Genomic DNA, 11,911 nt, shown 5'->3' with positions numbered 1-11,911 from the left:
CCCCACTGACTTTCATGTGCTCGAACTTCAGCACATGCTTAGGTGCTTTGCTGAACAGGCATGGATATAAGCAGAAAATCATAGGGTAGGAAGGGACTGCAAGGGTCATCTAGTCCAGGAGTTCTCAAACTGTGAGTTGGGACCCACTCTGGGGCCCTGACCCCCATTTTAATGAGTCGCCAGGCTGGTGTTGGACTTGCTGGGGCCCAAGGCCAAAGCCCTAGCCCCACCACCCCAGGCCAAAGCCAAACCCCCAGGGCTTCAGCCCTGGGCAGAGGAGCTAAGGTTATGTTCTGCCCCCGCCCCTAGGGTCATGTAGTAATTGTTGTCAGAAGGGGGTCATGGTGCAATTAAGTTTGAGAACCACTGATCTAGTCTAACTCCCTTAAATGCTTTACCAAACAGGGCCTCAAGTTGTTTTCTGTATCTTAATAATAATAAATGGAGATATATCTATCTCATGGAACTGGAAGGGACCCTGAAAGGTCACTGAGTCCAGTCCCCTACTTTCACTAGCAGGACCAAGTACTGATTTTTCCCCAGATCCCTAGGTGGCCCCCTCAAAGATTGAATTCACAACCCTGGGTTTAGTAGGTCAATGCTCAAACCACTGAGCTATTCCTCCCCTCAAACCTCCTTTAGCTTGGTATCATTATAAATAATAAAGTCTACAGTTTCAAAGGTGACTTGTAATTTTTGAATGCCTCAATTTTTAAGTGATCAACTTTAGACTCCTACGGCCTAATCTGCAGAAGTGCTGAGCATCTGCAACTCTTACTGACTTCAAAGGGAGCTGCCAGTACTTAGCACAGCAATTTCTGAAATTGTGACTGGCTGCTTGCACTGTGTGTACTTGGAGTACACAATTTAAAATACAGAACACAATATTTTATGTCATTTGCTATGAAGAAGTCAGAAGACCCAAAATAATGCCAACTTCAGTAATGATAGGCTTGACCCTTATCTGGTATGCACTGATATAACTCTGTTGAAGTCATAATATCAACTGAGGATCTGGATCATTGTATTTACAGCTTTAGGTCTTGCTTCAGCAAGGCATGTGCCTATTAATTTTAAGCACGTAGATAATCCATTGATTTCAATAGGATTACTCGCATTCTTGAAGTTAGGCATAGGCTTAACTACACTTTGCTGAATTGGGGTCTTACACTGCATAGCAGGTTTCATACAAATTGTATCCCAAATATCTTCCATCTAGAAATGGAATATTAAAAAATAATGGCAGAGAGAGAAATATTTTACCAAAGATTTGAAAAAAAAATGGAAAGCTGATAAGGTAGAGCAATAAAAGAAGGCTGCTCTCTATAGCAGAGGCTACAGGGGAGAAGATTCTCGTAACAACACTGATGAAACTGAGTGAGAATGAGAGCCAGTGCTTGATAAGACTGACAGAAATGAGAACAGATATAGGAGGGAAAGGGAGTAGATACAAGATCTGTGAGGCAGACTGTGGCAGGTTTAACAAAATTGGGGCAATTTTGAACTGGAAAATGAAAACAACAGTAAACTAATATTTGTTTGAAGATGGAGATGTGGTCATGCTTCTCACGGTGTGTTTAAGGTTCCCCCCAAAGTTAAACCACAACTAGATATCAAACATTGCTTTGTCTACACTAGTTGCTCTTCCAACTGTTTGCAATTGTTTTGCTACAGTAAATTGCTTACATTAAATACTTATAAATACATGTTTTGATAAAAACTACGCAGATAGCCAGCTGTGATCACTAATACTACTCAGCTAATTGTACAAATCCTATTAAAGTTTGTCAACTGATAGCCCCAACTCCACCTAGCCTGCTTGTTTGTTTCTCTCAGTTACATCATCTTTTAGACTGTACACTCTTTGAAATACAGACTGACATTTATTATTTGTTTATATAATGCCCACACAATATAGCGTAGCCTGTTTGAGGCTTTCAGGTGCTACCAGAATATAAATATTACATAACAACAATAAAATTTTCCTGAGATAAAGGCACTTGAATGTAGAGATACATTTATTTAAGTTAGACAGAGAAAAATAATCCTCTAAAAGCATCCTCCAAGAACACAAATTTCTATCCAGTCCTCCTGTTCTACCTACATTAATAACATTGTTGATCTAGCTCCAGTAGCCTTGGGGAAGTCAGTTCATCAACACAATAGTACCAGTACCTCTGAAAAGAATGTTATATTATTAAAGTGTGCATGCTGGTGCAAAGAGCTTCAGAAACCCCAGCAGGTAGAAAGTTGCAATAGATGCTCTCAGTAAAGGAGCGTTAAACCCTTAATAAATGGGGGAAACATCTTAGCTTCTTTCTTAATTAAGCAATAAGGCACAACCATGAGTACATTCCTCTGCCATTGGTGAACACTTTGGATAGCTTATGAGAGCACAGCCAAAGGCTGTGTTGCCTTCAGTCACCTGAGAAGTGCACCAATGCTTCAGGAATACTTACTAATATTCCAGTAAGCTTAAAAACAGAGTGGTGAAAACATATTTTGGTAAATCCATAGTTTTTCCTCACGATAGTTTTCACTTACATAGTACCTTTCATCTATGATCTCAATATACTATTACAAACAATTATTCTCACAGTACCCAATGAGAGATTTTTTTTTAAACAAATGGAGAAACCCACAGTGGGCCAGATCTTCAGATGGTGTAACTTGTCATAACTGAATTGAAATCAATGGAGCAATGACAATTTATACAAGTTGAGGATCTGGCCCAGTGAGGTGAAATGACTTGCTCCAGGTCACACAAAGCAAGAGCCAGAGCCAGACATAAAACCACAATTCCTGATTCTCAGTCCTATGCTCTAGCCCCTAATTCACACATAGGTATCACATAGATCAGGAAAAAAAATACCAACAAAATAAAAATCAGAACTTTTATATGTTGAGACACTTGAAATTGTTTTTATTTTATCGATCAATAAGCATCTATATAGAACCACCATTATATCTAGGGCTAGATAACTAATCTTTATGGCCCTAATCCAGCAATACACATTCTTCACTTTAAGCGCGAGTCCTGTCCTGGGGCTTGATTCTGCTCTTACTAAAGTCAAAGGCAAAACTCTAATTAATTTCAATGGTGCAGGACCAGACCCCTAGCCAATAGTCCAACTGGCTTTAATAGGAGTACTCATGTGCTTAAAGTTAGGCACATGCTTAAGATCTTTACTGGATCAAGGCCTATAATGGTTTAAGCAAATAAATGGGAGTCAAGAAACCTACAATCTGTTCCCGGTTCTGCCACTGGCTTGCTGTGTGAAAATCACTTACCCTCTGTACATACTGGTTTCTCCTTGCACACAATGGGGATGGTAATGTTTACTGACTTTTGAAAAGTATTTTGAGATATTTAGATGAAAAGAATATATAAATGCAAAATATTCTTATTAGTTAATAATAGCTGCTGATCCAGTATGAGGAATCAGCAGAATATGGTTTCTCAGACTGTTGGACTCCACATAGAAAAAATGCTCTGTATGTGCAAAGTACAATTATTCTTAGTAGTAATTTAAGATTACAACCCTTAACCTTCCTGTCTTTTTAAAGCTTATGAAACAGAGAACAAAGAACAAACCTTTTAATCTTTACTTTTATTTAAATCCAAGAGAACTAAAGGTGTTACCTTTTGCAAACAATCATTGCTTCTAAAAGAAAACCCTTTGAAGTGAACTGTGAGGGTTCTTTCCACTCTCTATACCTCATCCTCCCACTTCATTTCAATGCTGGCAGTTCCAGTTTTGTTATGGAGACATGGAATGGAATTGTCATCAGCTGATGTTCCTGAAAGAAGAAATGTGTGTATGTAGGGAGAAGGGTATAAATGAAGGTTAAAATAGGAGTGAGCAATTCTGGTAATTGTATTTAAAGAAGAGCAGAAAGTGGAAATTAGACAAAGGTGCAGTGACTTCCAGTTTGCTTACAGTTTTTCCAGTAATGTATTCTTTAGGAGCTGATTCATAGCTGTGACTGTCGCAACCGTAAACCTATGCTCAAACATGGAATCTGTATGGCCAATTGTCAGTAAAAAGGTCACATTGGTACCATGTGCAACACCGCAGTGTCATGTGCTATCCTATGGTGCGGTGTGCTACATTTTAGTGCCGTGTGCCTATTCTCGAACCTGCCATCTGATCATAAGGTCAGTATAGGGCCGTGTGCTATTAGCGGGCCGTGTGCCACTTGTGTGCCGCATGCTACTGCAGGGCCGTGTGCTACAAGCGTGCCGTGTGCAGCCCCTAGTGTGCCGGGTGCAGATCCTGTTTACGTAAAGGGCACCAGCTAGGGACCAATCAGACACTGACACGAGTAAGTCTTCAAATAAAACTATGTCTTGCGCCAAAAACGGCAGGAGTATCCGTGTGTTAGCTGAAAGGCCTGATCACCCTTTCAGCCAGGGTCTCCTCTGGATTTTGCCGGCTCGTGTTGTGTCATTTCATTTGTTTTTTGGATTACTTCTCACCAATTCGTCATGCTCTCGGTGTCTGTACTGCTGGTCAGCTGCGCTTGGAGTGTGGTATGTGCATTTTAATTTCTGTAAATATTCTGTTTACTTAGCCTCTTCCCTTTTTTCTTTCCCTTACTTGGTGCAAAGTTGTGTATATAGTATATGAGAGTCAAATTGTTGTATTGATTGCTATTGTGGTTGTTTGGTGTATTTTACAGCATTTGGTTAATGTGTGTACAGTTTACTTAGTTTTGTGTAGCTGCTCTGGATTTTAGTGAGCAGTTGATTATAAATCGTTTGGTTTCTTACTGTTGGATGTAAATAGACTGTTTTAAGTTGTGTATGGTTTTATTCTGGTAGTATTTCTAGTTGATAAATTGCCTCTCCCCGGTCGAAGTTGTAACTTATCCCCTTTAATAAACAGCCACATGGTTTGAAATTTCAATCTGTCACGTTTTGATTTTCCTCTATCAAATATTTACTCGAACCTGCATCTGTCTCGGACAGTGACATCATACCTTGCAAATTTACATCATATTTTCCTTAGTATCTCAATTACTATACACATCATCAAAGAGCCCAACTGGCATGTTAAAATATTATTTTGGACCATCTACATCCAAACAACAGAACTTCATGTTTCTATAACATCTTTCATAGGAGGATCTCAAAGCACTTCGTAAATGTTAATTACTGTTGTAATGAGCCTGACCGTTCAGTATGCAATAGATTATTTCCACTTCAACATTCAGCCAGTAGAGGGCTCCTAAATACTCAAGTACAGAAAAGGAAGAACAGACTGAAGTCACAGGGGACAGGTGCAGGAGAGATTTGAGGCTGTGTGAAAGCAGAAAACAGCAGCCTGGTAGCTGGCTTGGGAGAGGCCAGGCAGCTTGTAGTCTGAGAATGGCAAGAGCTGTACAGACTTACTCCTTAACACCTTGCATCCAGGATAGGAGGGAAGGTCCTGACAAGGCTCTTACCTTACTACTCTGGTACTGGACTGCTCTAGGAACTGTGTTAGGAACTGCTGACTTATCTTTTGTTCTAAGCATTAAGATAATTGTGTCTAAGTTAGATGCACCTTTTATTTTTGGCAGCTCTGGTAAAGGAATCTTCATTTGCTCAAAGTGTTTATCAGAACCCACCAAACATCATGCCTCACGTGCCTACAAACACTTGCCTCTGAGCATGTGGTACAATTGCCAAAATCTAGGAAACTGGTACACTGAGACAACCAGCAGCAGTGCTGGATACAATACAAACAACAACCCTATATATTATACCTATTTTACAGGAGGTTACAGTGAAGCACAGAGGGCTGAATTCATCTGTAGGCCAAAGTTGTCCTTGGCTAAGGGACCAGAGGATGGTGACCTTCAGTTTGTCACTTTTATATCTCCACTGTTTTGAAGCTTGCTAGGGATCAGTTCAACCCCCAGCACAGATCCAGGCAGTATTTTGAACTGCATGCAGATCACACCCTGAATGTCTGTGTGCTAGACAATCCTGGTTCAGCAGCTCTGACCCCAGCAGCCTGTTTACAGCCCCCCTCTGGCTTCCACCAGCCTTGGTTACAACCAGCAAGGTGATCCCAACACACTCCCAGTCCTGAATTTCCCCCAAACCAGGTGATCTGCAATGTCCAGCCTTTTCCTGGACAGTTCAGAGAAAATGTCACAAAAAACATGACAGTTTATTAACTTGGTTTATGGTTAAAATATAAATTTATTAACAAAATATACATCAGATTAAGTGAGTTCAAGTATAAGTAAAATCAAACAAAATACAATAACTCCTCACTTAAAGTCATCCTGGTTAAAGTTGTTACATTGCTGATCAATTAGAGAACATGCTCATTTAAAGCTACACAATGCTCCCTTATAAAATTGTTTGGCAGGCGCCTCTTTGTCCACTGCTTGCAGAAAGAGCAGCCTGTTGGAGCTAGCTGGTGGGGGCTTGGAACCAGGGGTGGACCGTCAGCTCTCGATCAGCTCCCCACTCTCCTAAGTTCCCTGTGCGGCAACCGCCCAGCAGGCTATCAATTGCCGGCAGTTTAGCTGTCCCTCCCACCACTGCCCTGTGCTGCTCCTGCCTTCTACCTCAGAGCTGCTCCCAGGAGCCTCCTCCTTGCTGTGCGGGGGTCGGGGGGGGGGAAGCTGCTAATGTCAGGGTGTCCCCTTCCCCCCTGCTCCTTTACCCCATCAACATAGTGCGGGGGAAGGGGAGAAACGGACATGACAGGGCTCAGGACAGAGGGAGCTTGCTGGCAGCAGCCTGTGTCTCAACTTGCTGATCTACATAAAAGGGTAGTGTACTTAAGAGTCGGGTCAGCGTACTTAAAGGGGCAATGCACATCTCTCTCACACACAGGGTGTGTGTGTCTGTTTCTCTGTCATGCTGTCTCTCCTCCCTCCATTCGTGCTCGCTTGTAGTGTGTGAGGCTACGTTAACAACATGTTAAGCCTTGAGGGCTCAGTTGAGTGCTAGTTCGTCATTTAGCAGTAAGGCATTCCCTTGGAAATATCTCACTCTCTTCCACCCTCTGACTCTACCACGTGAACCAAGCTTCACAATCATCATTGCTGTGTACAGTATTCAATTGTTTGTTTAAAACTTATACTGTGTGTGTGTGTGGATTATATATATAATCTTTTGTCTGGCAAAAAAAAAATATTCCCTGGAACCTAATCCCCCTTCCCCACATTTAATTGGGAAATTCGATTCACTTAACATCGTTTGCTTAAAGTAGCACTTTTCAGGAACATAACTACAATGTTAAGCAAGGAACTACTGTATGCTTCTAAAAGTCTAAAACTTAATCTAGCCAGATACAGACTTTGTTCAGGATGGTTTCTCACCAGTCATGACTGACTTTCCCCTAGTCAGAATCTTCCAGAGAAGTACAAGATGCTGGCTTCCTTTGTCATCTTAAGTGAAAGATCTTGGCCTAACCAGGTTTCTCATCTATACTCAGCTCCAGAGACTTCAAATCCCGCTCCCCCTTGGTTCAAGGACCAATCTTTCTCAGCTTGCAAGACTCTTGTTTCTTTCCATGATTATATCTTCCAAAGTTCAATGACTTTGCTTCAAGGGACAGGGTGACTTCATACTGTTCTTCCCTCCCTGTAGGCTTCCATTATTTTCAATTGCTCTACGCCTAATTTACACAGGAGACAGGTAAATAGCTATGACATTCCTTCCTGTCCAGGCAAACTATACAGCCTAATATCAAGAACTATCCATAATTCTTTATATAGTGTTAATATATACATTTCATAATGATATTAATCAACGGAAGCTGGGAATGGGAAACAGGGGATGGATCACTTGATGATTACCTGGTCTTTTCATTCCCTCTGGGGCACCTGGTATTGGCCACTCTTAGAAAACAGGACACTGGGCTAGATGGATCTTTGGTCTGACCCAGTATGGCCATTCTTATGCCAGTGTATCATGAGTAAGGTATTTCCTGAAAACTAACAATACGCATCTACAATACAGTAATATTGTATATAATCAGTTGATTCAATTACCTATCACTTGAGGTTCAGTCACCAATCACCCCTCCCCCCTATATCTTTACAGACCAGTAAACCTTTGAAATGGATTATTTTAAAAGTAAGAGCCAGACTGAGATTCTCTCTCCTGCTGTATGTATACACTATACTGTCTTCTCTGCTTGTTAGTGTGAGGTTTGCCTCTACCCTTTGTTACCTTGATGGGTCTGTTTACTGCTTATATGTAAATTGAGGAAAACAAACATCCTTTGGTTAGACCTGTTTAACAACTCCCTGACATACCTTATTTACACACACTTTAGGTGTAATTCCACCATGTGCTTAATACCACATTGCGTACATACATCACAAGAATATTCATGATCAGTGAGTTACTAGTTTTCAAATGATACCTCACAAGGCATGTTTTGCACAAAGATTACAATAGTGTGTAGGGTGTGAATACAGGGGAGCTTAGTGTCACACTGACCTAAGCCCTGGTGCAGACACCACTAGGTCAAGAGAAGACTTCTTTCATTGACCTAGCTACCACCTCATGGGAGAGGTGGATTTACTACATCAAGGAAGAACCTCTTCTATTGCTGTAATAAGTGTCTACATTACAGCACTACAGTGACTGCTGCACCACTGTAACATTTCTAGTGTACACATAACCCTACTTTCACCTGGCTGTCAATGGTCCCTATGGACCATTCCAGTAGCTAGAAATAACCAGGGTGCAGAAAAGCCCTGGTTATAGCCCTCCATCCCCCAACAAGCCTCCCTGCGCTCAAGGTGTAAAGATAACTACTTTGATTGTATACCTGCCAGCAACTGCCCCTATATCCAGAGAATTTCTTGGGGGGACACTTATGGCAACTTTTGGGCTCCTTTACATAAAGGAGCCATGAGGCACAGTTGAATCAGGCTCTGAGTGGTTAAATGACTTGTAAAACACCAAACAATAACTGGCAGTGAAGAAGAGAACCCAGGAATCAGCGCTGGTCCTATTGCTACCAGTCAAAGAAGTTAAATGGTAATTCACAATAGGATGGAAGTTCTTCTCAACTTGGAGTTTCAGCTGTTAAAAAGTTGTTAAAAATTTTTAAGACATTTTCCATGAAGCTTTTCCATCACCAGTAATGTGTAAGCGGTTTTTTGTTGTGTTTTTGTAATTGCTTAGCATCTGTTTGACAAATCGGTGTTTGACAACCAGGCCTTTGCAGAAAATTGTGGGTTTTTTCAAGGGTGATGCTATTAAATACCCTCATTTGAAAATTATCAGGAATCTTATCATACAAAAAAACTTCTAGGATTCCTTTTCTCTTCTTGGGAGGAAACTTACAGATAAACTTTGAAATGAGACTTGCGTGTCTCACAATGCACCAACATGGTTAGAAATCATGCAAACTTTTGTTGCTCTTTAGCTGTATTCCCCCACAGGCTGTATTATAGCTCTCTAACCAGTCCCACAGCATTGAATGATGTCATGGGATCTGTAGTTCAGTGAGATGAAAGGGATAAAGCAGAACCCGCTGGCACTGAGAACAGCTTCCAACACACAATTCACAACATAGCTTGGGAACTGAATCCAGCCACTCAACTCTAAGCATGTAAGTAAGAATCATGTACATTCTGCTATCACAAAAAAAGGGAGAGGGCAGGGGAGAACTAAAGTGATCCATTTTTAAACACAAGACTGAGGATTGGAAGGTAGAATTTAAGAGTAAAACTACCTGCTGAAAAGAGAACTTTTTCCTCTCCAAAACACTGCCTTTGATGTATGGCAACTGATCACTGATCAGATTACAAGCATTTGGTCTCAGTGCTCCTCTGCCTTTGATCTGCATGGTTAATTTTATTTTCCTGGATTTGGAGTTTCGTCTGGACTTGTGCTGACATACTTTTTTTTTTTTAAAGGAGGTAAGTTAAAAGCAGTTAATACAGAAGCTCTGGCAGTGTGGATTAATTTGCAGAAAGGCTGGCATTTGGAAAAGCTTCAGCATATAGCAGGTACTGTATTTAGTATTTCATTGCTATCTTTTACTGCAGGTTTTTTCAAAAAACTGACAATGATGGTTTATATTAGAACGAAAAACTTTGCAAATCTTGATTGAAATGTACACAGTTTAAAAGACACAGACCTATGTAGGAACGCAGTAAGTAGCTGATGCAGCATTTTTATTTGGAAAATCTATTATGCAAAGTTTTATTGAGGGCAGGCTACCTACGAGATACAAAATCAGAGATCTAAACAAGATTAAATTAATTTCAACTAATATTCTTGGTGTATACCATTTTATGCTGTAGGGTTTATAGTCTTTGTCTTTAGCTTTGTCAATTTATATTTATTTAATACAAAGGTTGTGGGACTTAGAAGTGTATTACAGTTTTTCTTTTCATTAATGTAAGAATAGATTAATTATGTCTCTTGCATATCATCTATACTTTATTCTCCCACCTCCTCCTAGGCCATTTGCTAGGTCTATATATAATTCATTCTCTTAGCAATACTTTTAATTGTAATAACTGTGGACTCAGGATACATTTTGAAACAGAAGGTATGTTTTAACTATAAATAATATGTTGATTTGTAAATGTATTGACACTTAAGTGCAAAGTCGTTCATTTTAGCATTTAAAATTAGTAAAACTATATAGAGTCACTCACATACTTACTCATACAAATAACACCTCGGTCTGATATTAGCTTCCTTTAAGTCATTTTTAATAAAATATTAAAAAATCCTTAAGCACACCCATAATGAAATCCTGGCACTAATGAAATCAATGGGAGTTTTGCCACTGAAGTCAATGCAGCCAGGATTTCATCCCTAATGTTTTATATTCAGGTCTCCAAAATCATGTTTAAATTTAGTCACTGTGTGTTTTTTAAAAACTACCACCAATTCCTATAATATGGTTGAGGAATATCCACTCATGGTATTTAAGAATTATATAACATGCACTAGCATATTTAAGGGACAGAATTTTAGATGAGGTCAAGTCAAGTTTTCACATGCTCGGCACCCACAGTTGGAACCAGATTTTTAAATGGAGCTGAGCTCTGATTTATGAATCTAATGAAAGGCCAGATTTTCAAAGGAGTTCAGCATCCAAGTGCTGAGCATTTTTGAAAATCTGGCCCTGAATATCTATTTTAATACCTTAAACTTTAAGCATTTTACTACAAAACTGCAGATGACAAACAGAGCTGACACAAATCATGATATACTGAATATTCAGCAAAAAGGGTGCTAAAAACAACAGTAACAGTTTATCAACCTATTAAACATCAAACAGAAGTCTTTATACTTTACTAGAAATGTATATGCAGCTACAACAACATGTAAAAATATCTTCCCCATCCTGGATAAACTTAGGTAAGAAAAGATAAAATTATCAGCACATTTTAAAGATATGCAGGCAGGCTTCATTTGCAAACTTCATTTCATTCCAAACTAAAAAACAACCAGCTATTCTAGACTGTGTTTATAAAGCACATTTTAATTTTTTCAAATACCCAGAGATTCTAATAAGTCAGTCCTGGATCAACCAGGCCTGATTTCAACTAATTAACTTCCCACAGCACCAATTAGTCTCTCTAAAAAGGAATGTGAATCTATTACATTATAAGAAAGGCAATTAGCACTGTATGAATAATATGTGGTCAAGAAAAGGCATTTTTAAAAGGCACAGCTAGGATAAAAATGTAGTACGTTATTTAGAAAAAACAATTATTGTCTCAATAGATTATTTTTGGTGTGCTTAAAGATGTGTTCCCTGTTTTATTCTGCTGAGCAGACATCTTTTCTTGATCATCATTTTCTCAACTTTTTGTTATTTTATTGACTTGTTCCACCTATTACTTTTGGGAGAAACTGTTTCTAAATCTGCTATTTGCTGTCAAGTAGTAAGAAAAATGTAGAAAAAAACTACTGTATTTC

The 11,911-nt window shown here is 39.5% G+C and overlaps 1 protein-coding gene across 3 annotated transcripts in view; it reads left to right on the top strand.

Moving 5' to 3' along the window:
* Positions 1 to 9,355: 9,355 nt before the first annotated feature.
* The window catches only part of TNFRSF19 (TNF receptor superfamily member 19), a 118,594-nt gene continuing 116,038 nt past the window's right edge, over positions 9,356 to 11,911 (top strand). The window contains exons 1-2 of one of the 3 annotated variants that reach the window (XM_050937287.1): positions 9,356 to 9,578; positions 9,886 to 9,978. The gene's annotated coding sequence lies outside the window, so the exon portion shown is untranslated. Of the gene's footprint in view, positions 9,579 to 9,885; positions 9,979 to 10,103; positions 10,125 to 11,911 lie in introns of those variants that run through there. The other 2 variants (XM_050937289.1, XM_050937290.1) reach the window with 2 other exon arrangements.

Source organism: Gopherus flavomarginatus, chromosome 1 (genome assembly GCF_025201925.1).
Source record: "Gopherus flavomarginatus isolate rGopFla2 chromosome 1, rGopFla2.mat.asm, whole genome shotgun sequence".
In the NCBI taxonomy this organism is placed as follows: Eukaryota; Metazoa; Chordata; order Testudines; family Testudinidae; genus Gopherus; species Gopherus flavomarginatus.
Note: the sequence above shows the minus strand (reverse complement) of the source record. Positions and strands in the feature narration are given on the sequence as shown.